Source organism: Felis catus, chromosome B3 (assembly GCF_018350175.1).
Source record: "Felis catus isolate Fca126 chromosome B3, F.catus_Fca126_mat1.0, whole genome shotgun sequence".
NCBI lineage: Eukaryota > Metazoa > Chordata > Mammalia > Carnivora > Felidae > Felis > Felis catus.
The window spans coordinates 113,839,995-113,854,208 of NC_058373.1; the positions used below are offsets into that span (position 1 = coordinate 113,839,995).

At 38.6% G+C, this 14,214-nt stretch overlaps 1 protein-coding gene and 1 long non-coding RNA gene across 12 annotated transcripts in view; one reads left to right on the top strand and one right to left on the bottom strand.

Moving 5' to 3' along the window:
* Positions 1 to 14,214, top strand: part of RAD51B (RAD51 paralog B) — a 687,198-nt gene that overhangs the window by 303,653 nt on the left and 369,331 nt on the right. The gene's annotated exons all lie outside the window — the stretch shown is intronic.
* Positions 7,328 to 12,923, bottom strand: LOC109500889. The gene is made up of 2 exons (XR_002158733.2): positions 12,432 to 12,923; positions 7,328 to 7,495 (listed from the first exon to the last, which is right to left on the bottom strand). It is a non-coding gene; the product is annotated as an uncharacterized LOC109500889 (long non-coding RNA).

Sequence of the window (14,214 nt, forward strand, 5' to 3'; positions counted from 1 at the left end):
GCTCTGGCAACATATATAAATAAATTTACTTTAAGAAAGTCTTTCAAGGGTTAAAAAATTTTTTTTCTCCAGCTAAGAGGTTCAAACCTTCTGACCTTTTACCCTGTCTTGTCTATTGATCATTGAGCACTCTGAGATGAACAGATGACCAGGTGCTGAGCACACTTTAAAGAAAGTTACTTTGCTGGAAAATATTTCCCTACTCAGGTATCTTTAATAGCTCAGTACGTGACCTTGGCATGACTCAAAAGGAGGCAGCTCGTTCAAGCAGGTAGAATACCAGGTCATCTCAGCACTGCCCTCATTCATAATGTTCTTTTTCTAACACCGAGCCAAGCCTGTGACCATGCTGCCTTCTTTATTTTGTAATAATCAGGGTCTTCTTCCTTTCTCACCCTTGTTTCCTGCCCTGAGGCTCTTTTGACAATAGTAAGTATAAATTGAAACCTGTATTTCTTTGCAGAACAAAGACTGGAATGAATTCATTGATAAGTAGCTTTTTAAACCTTTGGACCCATTTATCAAAATTCTATATGAGTGTGTTTCCTGGTGACCCAATTAATTGAAATATTTTTTTTTCTGAAGCCAAAAGAGAAAGGCTGGTATTGTTTTATATGCTTTCTCATTTTAGTTGTATATCACTTTCCATTTTGCAGTGTGCTGAGCTTAGCATATTTTCTTTTTTCTTTTTTGTCACTGTCCCCTCTGCCTCTACTTTCTAGCCTTATGAAGAAATGGGGTTAGCTACTTGACCATAACCACATGAGGAGTTGGCAGTGGAGAGTGGATTAAGATTTCTATCATCCAAGTAATTGGGCCTGTTTAATCCCAATCCTGCACAAATCCTTCTTGTTAAAAGTTTGAAGTTTTAATTTTATCTTCTTCAAGTCAACAAAGGAGTTTTCAGGCTGCATCTGGAGAGTTGTGACTTCTTCCTAGTTCTGGCCCATAGCCGGCATATTGGAAATTGGCAGAATGTACGGTCAGGAGAGGAGGGAGATCTCAGTAAAGCACCACAAAAATTCCACTCCCCCCTCCCCAGCATACCCATTTCATTGCCCCAATTTTGTGTGGCTGGCAACTGATGATGTTTGGGTTGTAAAAAAAAATCATTTTGCCCCACTTTTTTAGGCAGACTGAAGACACGATTGAGGTCAGAACTAGAGCAAAGTATTTGGTTTTGTTGAAGAAGCTGAAATAAGAACCACTTTGGAGGAGATGTGTAGATAAAAGTGTTGCTGTGGTCTTAATCACCAGATGCTTGCTTGTAGAAGTTGGAGTGTGGGAGTGTGTTTCTCTATTGGCATTTTGACACAGAGGCAGGTGAGATCAATGCCACCTTTCTGCAAAGTACTCTAAAACCCCTTCTTCCTTCATTAATATTTTTCCTTTGAAGATAAAGGAGCTGCCTTTAGTATGTGTTAGCATTCCTTTCACAGTTAAATTACTGTTTAGTGGTATGTGATTTCTTTGTTACACTAGAATGTGGTAGATACTCTTCATATATAAGCCCTGGATTTCAGGCTTTGTTTTTAGGATGAAGCTCTATTATCTTTTCTTTTTTCTTTTTTGGCAAGAACCTGTTAGGGGATAAGACACATTTCATGAGGCAAATTAAAAATAAATATTTAAATTCATTTTTTTCCCTTTATCTAAAAAGTTCAAAGCACTTATGGCCATTATTGCTCTCAGGTCAATCCTCTGAGACAAATTTATTTATTTTTGACCTACAGATAAGAAATCAAAGTACAGATTATTAAAGGCATAGTATCACATGATTTATACTTATTAGGTTCTCAGTAAACGTTTGGAATGTATTGAACAGTAAGTTTCTTTCTGATAGTAGTCTAGAGCAATGCTTTACAATTTTTCTTATGTTATAGGACGCTAGAAATTGATACTACTTATATGGCACATGGAATAGGTCTTTTCGAGGAACATCTCTAGTAAGAACATAATGTAGAAAGTTGTAAATCTTGAAAAATGTTATGCTACAATATATCTGTTGAGAGTAATGCTGCCACAGAGCTCATGGGTTCTACTGCTAGTCTGTGCTAGTAAACAGACAGTGTAGGAGTATCATGCCTACTATGATGCTGGAGATTCGAATGGCTTAGAAGGAGACACAAACACTAGGATTCCAGCCAGTTCACATCTTAAAGTCTTTCAAGACAATTGGTTCTTGTACAAATGGTACAAGGTACATGTATGCATATGCTGAGGGTGGGGTGTGCTTTATACTCCACCCTTATTCCTACCTGGTACTCCGTGACTAGAGTTGGTCTGTGGCAACAACAGCTTCTCAGTTCTGAAGAACATCTGTGGACCAGAGCATTGCCTAACTCAAGTACTCATCCCAACAGTCAAGGAGAGAAGTTTTATCACTTGCCACCTTGAGATACCCCAACTTTGGGTGGATTCGGGAGCGTAGCCTACAGTTTTAGAACATTTAGTTTGATGGAGTACTGAATGTTTGAGAGCTCCATCTTCTTCATCTTTCTTTTGGCCTTGTGTGGTATTTTGCCCAGACTTGTTTGTCCTGCAGCAGGAGAGAGTTGTACTGTGAGCAAGGGCCAGCTGGAGGAGTATTCTTTGTAAAGAAAGTACTTGACCTTGATATGGAAGATATCAGCATGATGATGATTATGCTTTCCAACATTTCAGGCACTATTCCAAGATCATATAGTGAATCCTTACAACATCTCTATGTATGAGGTAACTACTATCATTATCCCCATTTTATGAATAAGGAAACTGAGGCAAAGAGGCTCAGTAACTTTTCCAAGGTGATATGAATAATACGTTGCAGAGCCAGAATGCAAAGCTAGAATGTCTGGCTCCAGAGCTTGTGGCCTTGCTTTATTTCTCCTCTAAGTAGGGATGGGGAAAAGCATCTTAGGGAGCAGATTCATGGAATACAGTGGTCCTAGTGGCTGGGTGAGCCCTATTCAGAATTATACTTGAAGAGGTACAGAAAAGAGATGGGGGAATGTGTGAAAACAGTTTCTGTGGGTGGAAGCAGCCATACTGGCTGCCATGGCAAGCCATGTTGGAGCCTGCCTGGCGACTGCAGCAAGACTTCCTTCTTTACAGGTTGGGGGCACTAAAACGGGGAACTGGAAAGACAGGCTGGCATCACCTACTTGAGGCAGATGAAGAAACGGAAACATACAGTAGAGGCATTGGTATTTTGTGGTTAGATGAGGACATAGCCTAATGCGAAAAGTCACTCATTAGTTACATCAACGTTTGGATGCTCTTTGACAGAGCTATAGGAGTGATTTGAGGGTGGGTTTTGGTCTTGACCCTATGCCACAGTAAACAAAATGAAACTCTCCTTGAGCTAAAGGTAATGGAGATGAAAGTGTGTTTACATAGATGAGCAGTGGGATTTATCCAGTGACTCTGGAAGGTAATCCCAGGGTTCAGTGCTCCATGAATACCATGCCGTGTTCTTAAGCTGGTAAATTACTGTGAGCTTTTATGAGAATGGATTGTGGGAAGCATCTAGATGAAATTCAGCCTGTTTCACCTTGAGTCCAGGGCCCACTAATGCACTCCAGGTGTGCAGGCTGCCCAGGCTTTCTGCCTTGGAAGCCTCAAAAAAGAACTTTCATCCCAAAAGGGAAGCTTTGAAGAATACCAAGGATCTTTCTATCTTTTCTTGTTTTTTGTATTCTTTCTGCCCACATTTGGTAATTGGAGATATTTGTGGTGTTAAAGCCAGACTTGTTCCTTCTCAGCCTGCCCCTCCAACAGTGAAATTTTAAGCCTGTGGCTTCAATTGTGCACAGCAGTGATTTCTCTGCAGTGTCCCTCAGATGTAAAAGGAGAATGGCTGAAATACTAGAAAGGGGGATGTAGGAAATCACCAAACGACAATTTTCCACGTCTATAGATCCTTTCATCTGAGGGCAAAAGAAGCTAGAGAGGGTGCCCTCCAAAAAGATTGAGGGGGGTGCACAATTTAAAACTCTCTAGTTATGGGCTAAGGAACTAAAGATCAAAGCACTGTGTCCTCAGAATTACACAGTGAGTCACTGGAAAAACTCTGAGTAAAAGTCAGGCATCCTGTTCTCCAATCTTACATGGCTAATAAGTACAATTGGCTTTAAATAGTGCATTTATTTTTTTTTTATTTAGATCCAATACTATCTTAAAGAATATAATTATCTGCGCATTATAGATTAAGATTTTCAAGCCCTAGAGCATTATGAGCTATTTTGCCATGATGATAAAGTGGGTGAGGTGAAAAGGTGCCTGAGAAGCCCTCATGTCTGTTGTGTGGTCCCTATGCTTCCAAGGCATATCGGCCTCCCTTAAAAAACCACTGCCATTATTCAGGCCGTCTTGTGGCTTCCATTTAAAAGTTCTCCTTTAAGAGAGATTTTTCCAAAGCTAAATTAACAGCTATGAGGTGCACTGGGTAAATCTGTGATTTACTTTTTTCCAATTTTGACTGCTGTAAGCATTTCAGTCTGTTGCCCACTAGTTCAGATCAACATACTGGTTTTAACTTTATCTCCAATGTAATGATTTAACATAATATAGACTAATGTGTTTGCAGGGTTGAGGGCAGTAGAATTTGCTTGAACAGGAAATATGTAAGTTCTGTAAATGTTTTAATGTTCCCTTCAATTTTGGCTCTTTTTCTTTTCTTCTTATTTTTTAATGTTTATTTCTGAGAGAGAGAGAGAGAGAGAGAGAGAGAGAGAGAGAGAGAGAGAGAGAATGCACAAATAGGGGAGTAGAGAGCGAGGGAGACATACACTCTAAAGCAGTCTCCAGGCTCTGAGATGTCAGCACAGAGCTCTATGTGGAGCTTGAATCCATGAATGGTGGGATCATGACCTGATCCTAAGTTGGTCGCTTAACCAACTGAGACACCCGGGCATACCTAGATTCCTTTTCATATGTCCTCTTGATATATGCCAGTTTCTGATCATGGGTGACCTGACTTGAAGGTCAGATGACTTGAAATTCAGACGGTTAAATTGTGTGTGTGTGTGTGCACATGTGCACACGCACATGGTGTTCATATAGTAAAGGAGAGTCAGAGTTGTCAATCTTCTCACCACCTGCCAGAAGCTGGAACAAACATCCACTGCCGAGAGGAGTTCTAAGGCACCTTCCCTAAGCATGTTCTAAGAAGTCACCTCCCAGGGAAAAATTTGAGGCATCTGTCTCTTCACTTCTTAGAAAATTAAGGGGCATTGACTCTCTGGGACTGTTACCTAGAGAGGTGAGACACAGGACAGTCACCTTTGGGGCCATCCAATAAGTATATTAGGGTCAAGGAAGCTTTTGCAAATCTTTTGAAATGTGTGTAAATATCAATAACAAGGCTGTAGTGAAATGAACATGAGCTTTGCAGTAAGACAAACTAGGGCTTAAGTTTGCAGTAAGACAAACTAGTGGCCCCACCACTTTCTAGATGTGTAAGCTTAGATTGATGACTTAATTGGCATGACTCTCAGTTTTCTCCTTTGAAAAAATGAGGATTGGAGTGCCTGGGTGGCTCAGTTGGTTGAGCATCTGACTTCGGCTCAGGCTATGATCTCACAGCTCGTGAGTTCGAGCCCCGTGTCAGGCTCTGTGCTGACACCTTGGAGCCTGGAGCCTGCTTCAGATTCTGTGTCTCCCTCTCTCTGCCCCAACCCACTCGCATTCTGTCTCTGTCTCTCTCAAAAATAAACAAACATTAAAAAAAAGAAAAAATGAGGATAGTAATAACTATCACATGGATTTGTCGTGAGGACTAAGAATATATATATGAAGTTTCTAGGATATAGACTTTGAATAAATATTAGTTTTACTTTCCCTCTGTCTTAACCACCTGATTGGGTTTTTTTTTATATTAAGCATAATTTATTGTCAAATTGGTTTGCATACATTACCCAGTGCTCATCCCATCAGGTGATCTCCTCAATGCCCATCACCCACTTTTCCCTCTCCCCCACCCCCCATCAACTCTGTTTGTTCTCAGTATTTAAGAGTCTCTTATGGTTTGCCTCCCTCCCTCTCTGTAACTTCCCCTCCCCCTTTCCTTCCCCCATGGTCTTCTGTTAAGTTTCTCAGGATCCACATATGAGTGAAAACATATGTTATCTTTTTTTCTCTGCCTGACTTATTTCACTTAGCATAATACCCTCCAGTTCCATCCACATTGCTACAAATGGCCAGATTTCATTCTTTCTCATTGCCAAGTAGTATCCCATTGTATATATAAACCACATCTTCTTTATCCATTCGTCAGTTGATGGACATTTAGGCTCTTTCCATAATTTTGCTATTGTTGAAAGTGCTGCTATAAACATTGGGGTCAAGTGCCCCTATGCATCAGCACTCCTGTATCCCTTCGGTAAATTCCTAGCAGTGCTATTCCTGGGTCATAGGGGAGATCTATTTTTTTTAATTTATTTTTTTTAACATTTATTTGTTATTGAGAGACAGAGCGCAATCATGGGAGGGGCAGAGAGAGGAGGAGACAAAGAATCTGAAGCAGGCTCCAGGTTCTGAGCTGTCAGCAAAGAGCCCGATGTGGGGCTTGAACTCACAAATCGTGAGATCATGACCTGAGCTGAAGTTGGACGCCCAACTGACTGAGCCACCCAGGCACCCCAGGGTAGATCTATTTTTAATTTTTTGAGGAATCTCCACACTGTTTCCCAAGGCGGCTGTACCAGTTTGCATTCCCACCAACAGTGCAAGAGGGTTCCTGTTTATCCACATCCTCTTCAGCATCTAGAAGAGTAGGGAAAGAAGAAAGCTCTTTTGTGTCTCTCCCTATAAGGTACTAATCAAATCACGAACGCTCCACCCTTATGACTTAATTACCTTGCAAAGGCCCCATCTTTGAATACCATTACATTGGGGATTAGGGCTTCAAATTGTGAATTTGGGGGATAACACATTTAATTCATAACATGCCTCTCCCTTTTGCATATCTGATTTGGAAAATCTATATGCTCTAATTTGTTTTGTGTTTTTTTTCTCTATAAAACATTATCAAAGTGTTCTCAAAACTTGAATGGACATTTGGATTTTGTTGAATCTTTTCATGATTTGCCTTTAACACATGTATGATTCCATCTGTCATTTGATTTTCTTAGCCTATGTGAAATTCAGAATAAGAGTTCACTGACAGAAAGTAATTCAGCATGCTGAATTTGCATATCAAAGCCTGGTCAGCAGGTATGGCCCTAGACTGAGGAAGATAGGCAATCCATGACTATGTTGGAGTCTGGCCTTGCCCACATGGCCTGGTTGATTCATCACCTGTCAGGGAGACTGTAACACTAATTACTGTAATACATAAACCCCCAAATTTCAATGATGTAATAAGTACAAATTTATTTTTTCCTTACATCAAGTTTAATCAGATGTTCTTGATTGATCGGAAGCTCTTCTGCAAGCAGAATTGTTTTCCATCATGTGGTTCCTTCTATCTTGTGGCTTTACCATTTTCAACAGATTCATGACTTCCAGAGTCACCCTGTAAGAAGAAAGCGTGAGGGATAATGAATCAGGAGGTTTTTAGGGGCCAAGTCTGAAAGTGTCTCAGATCATTCTCATTGATATTCCATTGACTAGGACTTACATGGCCATACTGAACTGCAGGGATAGCTAGAAAATAGCTAGCTGTGTGTCCAAGAAGAAGAGGAAATAGGTTTAGTGATCAGCCAGCAATCTCTGACAAATGTCATCCTTCCAGACTTACATACATTTCTTTTCTTTCTTTGACTGACCCTTGTTCCAATGTATGACATATTGATTTGTGATTTTAATTCTAGTTTGGCTAACTCCTTTTTTATGAGATTTTGATTTACTTAACTTGCCCTCATCTGATAGCCTTTTGACTCAGATTCTTGACCCTGTCTTCTGGCCATTTTTCATTCAGAGAAGATTGGAGTTAGAATATTTTAGAGATCACTGAGTTTGACAGTGGTTTTTATACTAGAGGTACTAATTTCCAAAGACCATTGGTAAGCTCACTTAGTACATCTAAACAAAACATGAATATATCAAAATCTGTGTTTCTAAGGCTTTCTTCTTTATAATGCTTGGACATTTTGAAAGAGGAAGAGGTTAGTAAGAAGGAAGGTATGATGAAAAGTGTTCATGGATGTTAGCCCTTGCTTTGACTCTCATTAGCCATGTGAAAATTTTCTTTTTTTTTATTTTTTATTTTTTATTTTTTTAATGTTTATTTATTTGTGAGAAACAGAATGTGAGTGGGGGAGATGCAGAGAGAGAGTGAGACAAAGAATCCGAAGCAGGCTCCAGGCTCTGAGCTGTCAGCACAGAGCCTGACACGGGGCTCAAACTCACAAACGGTGAGATCCTGAGCTGAAGTTGGAGACTCAACTGACTGAGCCACACAGGCACCCTGAAAATTTTCTCATCTTCTAATGGGCTTAATGGAATACAGAGAAGAAATATTGGAAACTTATACAACCAAAGAGCAATGTTATCTCTGGTGGTGAGATTATGAATAATTTTTGGCTTGGTTTGGTTTTCTGTTTTTTCTGTTTTTTATTTTCCTCCAAATTTTATGCAGTGGCAATGTGTTCATTTTGTATTTACTTCCCCTCCCAAGCCCAGTATCTCTTAAGATGTAAAACTCAGGAAGAGCAAAAAGGATGGAGATTGTTACCAGCCCCAACTACCTCACAAAGTTATTATGAGAATCACATGAAACAATGTAGAAGAGTGTACTTTGAAAAATGAATAATAACTAATAAGGTAATGCTGGCAGGTTATTGCCAGCAGGGTAGATTTAGCCTTGAAAAATTTAGAGTTTCTGTGTAGGGGCAGTAGAAATGCACGCAGAAATCCTGAATCTCTTGAATTCACCATTTGGGTTTGCTGCTCCTCCAAGAGGAGGAAATTCCACAGGCCCAAAATGCATATTTGTTCTCACAAAGACAAAAATGGAAGATTATTTGTGGCTGGTATAGACTGACCATAAATTAATCAGCCTTCAGATAATCATTTAATTAAAAAAAGTTTTTTAAGTGTTTATTTTTGAGAGAGAGAGAGAGAGAGAGACACAGGCAGAGCACGAATGGGGGAGGGGCAGAGAGAGAAGGAGACACAGAATCCCAAGCAGGTTCCAGGCTCTGAGCTATCAGCACAGAGCCTGATGTGGGGCTCACACCCATGAACCATGAGATCATGACCTGAGCTGAAGTCAGACACTTGACTGACTAAGCCACCCAGGTGCCCCTCAGATCATCATTTTAAAGTCCACAGAGAAAAAATTATGTTAGCAAGCAATTACACCATGTTCTTGAATAACCTGAGGAGACAGAATAGAAGAAGGCAGATAGATGACAATTGCCTGCCCGCTAATCTGAAGACTCTCCTATTGGTATGTCATGCTGACCACATAGAAATGTGATGAACCTGCTTGTTGGTGGTGAATCTCACATGGAAACTCTTAGTTCACTTATCAGGCTTCCCTCAACTTTTGTGATTATAGGCCACCACCAAAAGGTTTTATTTAAATTAAATTGATCTTTCATGCATTTTTCTGTCCGTAAAAGTAATACATACTTATAAAATTTAGACCTTTAAGAGATATATTATGGAGAAAAAGAAAAAGCCTCCCATAATCTTAGACATAACTACTGATAGCATGGTTCTTTTTTTATACTTCTTCAAAATTTTTCCATGCATATATGAACATGTTTACTATTCATTGTCCTAACAAAAATGTGTTTCTATGCCGTATACAGTTTCACACAATTTTCTCATATTACATCTTGGACATATTTTACAGGAGGATTTTGATACCAGTTTTCTTTTCTTATATTCCTTCAGAACCCCTTAGACCCTGATTTGGATGGTAAATACCTTACAAAGTTAATAAAGAAGGGTGCTGGAGGGCAACTTTTGTTGTTGTTTTCCTTTAAGCAAGAGATTTTTAGGTTTGGCCATATTGGCCAATCTATTACTTGTGATCGTTGTATTAATAGTGTGAATCCTGAAGTAATGATTTCAGGAAAGCAATTTTTTTTCCACCCTGTCATTCTTTCCAGCAATGAGCTTGTGAAAACTAACTGAATTTAGAGGTGATGTTGCTTTGCTCTGGAAAGAAGGAATGAGTGAGTTATTTACCTAGAAACAAACCTAATCTAGTCACTAGAGAGAGAATTTAAATTCATTATCTTGGTATGTGGGATTTTCTTGGTCTATCTCTCTAGCCTCAACTCCCAGCACCCCATCCCATGTACATGTGCTTCAGACACGTTGTATTTCTTGCTGTTCCTCACCTTTGTGTTTTTGCATTGATTTACCCTCTACTGGGTTACTGTTTGCTAGCCTCTTTGCTAGGTGAGGCTTTCATGTTCATTAGCTCTTTGGTCCGGTTTTGCTAGACTCCCTAGACAAAGAAAGGAACCGCCTTTTCCTCTTCTCTGCTTCTCTATTACGATGGTTCAGATGCTATAGTATAATTTGCCTTATGTGTCTTCACCCTTTTAATTTTTTTTATCGTGGCATAATTATACACAATAAAGTGCACAAATCTTAAGTATACAGTTGATGAATTTGCCATGTCTGAATTTGTACCTGGACTGTGAGCTTTCAGAGTTTTGGAACCATATTTTATTCATTCTTACGGCTCCAGAGATACTTAGTAGTGCCTGAATGAATGAGCGACCACAATAATTTCCTCAGTCTGTCTAGTGTCTATTCCTTTATGGGAAAGGGGCATTAAAGTTTGTTTCTTGTAGGAGTGTGGAACCAGTTGTATTTGTTCACCTCCTTGCTATTAACCCTAAAAGAGATACAGCCTGAATTATTATTGATTTCCTCAGGGGCGATTATGGATCTATGAATAAAAACAAGTTTCATCCATTTTTCTACCCATTTGATAAAGTTATATGAGAAACTATAAATCTTAAAAAAAAAGAAACTATAAATCTTAAGACTTGAAGTAGATAGAAAAGAGATGTAGTTAAGATCAAACTGCCTTTTTCTTACAATTTGTTCCTAATAGAAAAAAAAGCAACAAATCCCTCCCTTAAATTCCTAAATCTAGGTTTAAGTTGCTTAAGAACTGGAATGACATTTAATTTCAAAATTACTTCTCCCATTAAGAGTTGCTGACATACTAAAGGAAATGGTATTTATGCATTTTTTAAAGCTAGATATCAGAAAACTTAGAGTAATTTGATTTAACAAAAGGGTTTAGTAGTCTTCCTTGAAAGATGATCCTGAAATCAATCCCTTTAATTTACATTAGGCTCTCCAAGGAAATAAACAAACTTCCCTATTTAAAATGAGGCTGGTCTAGTTACCTTCTCTGTGCTAGAAAATCCAGGCTGAAATATCAGTACCTTGCTCTAATTCAGATTTTAAACTTTTTTTTTGTAAACTTATATAACAGTTTATTTTATACTTTTATTTACATTTTTACCTAAGCTCATTCAGATTTCATAATTTTTCTATGAGGAAAACATTAACTCTGTTGCAGGTGGGAAAACAGATTAACTCTTTTTTTGAAAGGTATATATAGAAATAGGCAATATATAGCACCAAATGAACCTGCTTTTTTCACTATCCTTAGTGACCTAGATGGCCTTATCCTTTCTCTGCCTGTCTTAGTATTCTTATACTACTGCCCTTATTCTATTAATTAATTAATCAGCTCATTCATTCACATAATCAGTCATTGTTGATGCCAATTATGTACAAGGCACTCCATACTCTGGGGATACAAAGATGACAAGTTCAGATTAAAATTTTATCTCTGCCCCCTGTTCTTAAGAAATTATTTTTTATTCTCTGTGGTTCATTGGCTCAAGTTAATGAGTACCCATTTAGGATTTATTCTGTGCTCAGTACTGTTCAAGATCGTAATCAAAATCTCTCTAGAAGCTAGCAATTCATCCCATTGATTTAAATAGTGACTAATGAATTTTCAGTTCTTTGTGTGGTTAATGTTATACGTTTCATTAGTAATAATGAAATGGAAGATCTAAGCAAACTCCTTTTTCCTGGGAAACATGTATCTTCCTAGTTCCCAGTATTAATTGTCTAAATACTTATAGTTAATGCTGTATCACTGCAGGGCTTATTAAAGAAACAATATCCTTTTTCAAATTGTTATTGTAAATTCACAAAGAATGTATTTATGTTAAATGTTATTGTTCATTTTTGGAGGAATTGAGTGGTTTGTTGGCAGAGTTGGGACTAGAAATGTGATTGCTTACATCTTACATTGTGTTAAGATATGGACTAGCGACAAACAGACAAAAATTAATCATATGTGCTTTGGTCATGGATCTGCTTTATGGAAACTTGAGTTTTTGTGTAACAGCTTGAAACCATTACCTGATCAGGCCAGTTAATAGGACAACCCAGTAAAAGGTATGGGAGGTTCTATCGTAAGAAACTAGGTATTAAGTGATATGATTACTTACCAATTGAAGTGAGAAAAGTCAGGCTCTTCCTTTAGTTTTCATCTATTATGGTCATGGGGAAAGTAGTTTTTAGAATTAGGTCCTGAACCCATCTAATTAACTAAGACTGGAGGGACACTGGCAGCTTCTCAGAGGATAGTTAACGGAGCAAAGGGATAATGGAAGATCCTTTCTTCCTTGTCTTCGGTGGTCTCTCTTTTGAGAGCCCATATCTTCCTCAGGAATAGCTTCCCATACTCAGAGAAAACTCAGATTGCTTTGGTCTGAGCCTATAAATCAAGAGGTAAAGCCTTTTCCTGCTCTCCTTAAGAGAGTTCTGCCCTCAGTAGAGGGCAGAGAAATAGTGTATGCCATTAATCACTCGAGAATTGTTTACCATGTTAATCTAAAGGGCACTTGCCCATGGCAGGCAGTAAAGTTACCTTAGTTGTTTAAGAATAACCTGAGTGGTTTACTCAGAGGGTTTGCAAATGTTTGGACATTATTCAAGAGCTGACCAATTAGCTTTATTTTTCACTGCTCTTCTCAGATTTATCTTTATACCATCCAATTGCATTGAGAGGAGCAAGGGTTCCCAAAACTGCAACATTACTGACTTTCCAGCCATGTGACATAGCTTTTCAGACACCGAGTTAAATTTCAACCCAGACATCTCTCTTCAATTCAGGTCACCTACAGTCCAGACAAAACCAAGGTCATGTGTTGAACCAATGTAAGGAGTTTTGTTAGTTGCAATAACTATAATGTTATTCACTATTTGAAATACTATACCATGGTTAATCATAAGTTGCAGCTGTTGTGTCCTTTTATTTATGAGCCCTTAATCAAGAGGACACAGCAAGGGCCACTGTTTGAAAGGAGCCTTTCATGAGGTCTTCCTTTTGGATGCTCTCCCCCTTTCATTGTGAAAAGAAGAGGACTTCGTGTTGACTTGCAAAAGTTATTGAATATTATATATTGACCTCTCTGAAAACAGATATTTCTATTCCAAATTGAAATGATCAAATTGTAATCTTTATATTTCAGCTAATGACAACAGAAACAGTAGGCGAGTGCTCTCCAGACAATTTCTTTCAGTTGGCCCCAAACATGATTAGTTCTTAAATGTCAGCCACCAAATGTTATATATTGTCTCTCTGAAAACAGATTTTGCTATCCAGAATTCAGAGTGTCTGTTTTTAACCATATGTTTCCACTATTGGTAATGTAAACAGCCTAGATGTCACCAGAGAGCTCTTTTTCCTGCCCTCCACCAACCTGATGGATGCGACTTGAAACGTCAGTCTCTCTCTTTCTCTCTTTTTGTTTGCTTTTATTTATATCCTTACCTTATTTTGTGAGAATACGTCTTGTGATTTACCCTTGTTGGAAGGGGGAGTCAGATCCAGGAATTTGGATAGAATCATTTTATGAACTAATTTTGGAATAGATTGCTTATACAAATGGATTTTTTAAACCTAAGAATATAGTAATAAGTTATGTGTTCAGATTTGTTGATTCGTCAGTTTCATCCTGCCCTGGGTTTGTAACACTAAAACTGGGACAGCTGCTTTTCTTTGAGGCACTCAACAATGTTTCCAGACTTTCAAATTGCATTTCCTTTTTACTGATAGCTTTTTCGTGGATTTCACTCAGGTGAACTTTTACTCTTCATTTGATGATCTCTTGGCGAGTCTTTTGCTCCAACCATTTAGATTTCATGTGGCTCCCTGAATACAGCATGCTTTTACACATCTGTGTGGCTTGAACTATGCTCTTACCTCAGCTTGGTGTTCTTCTCTCA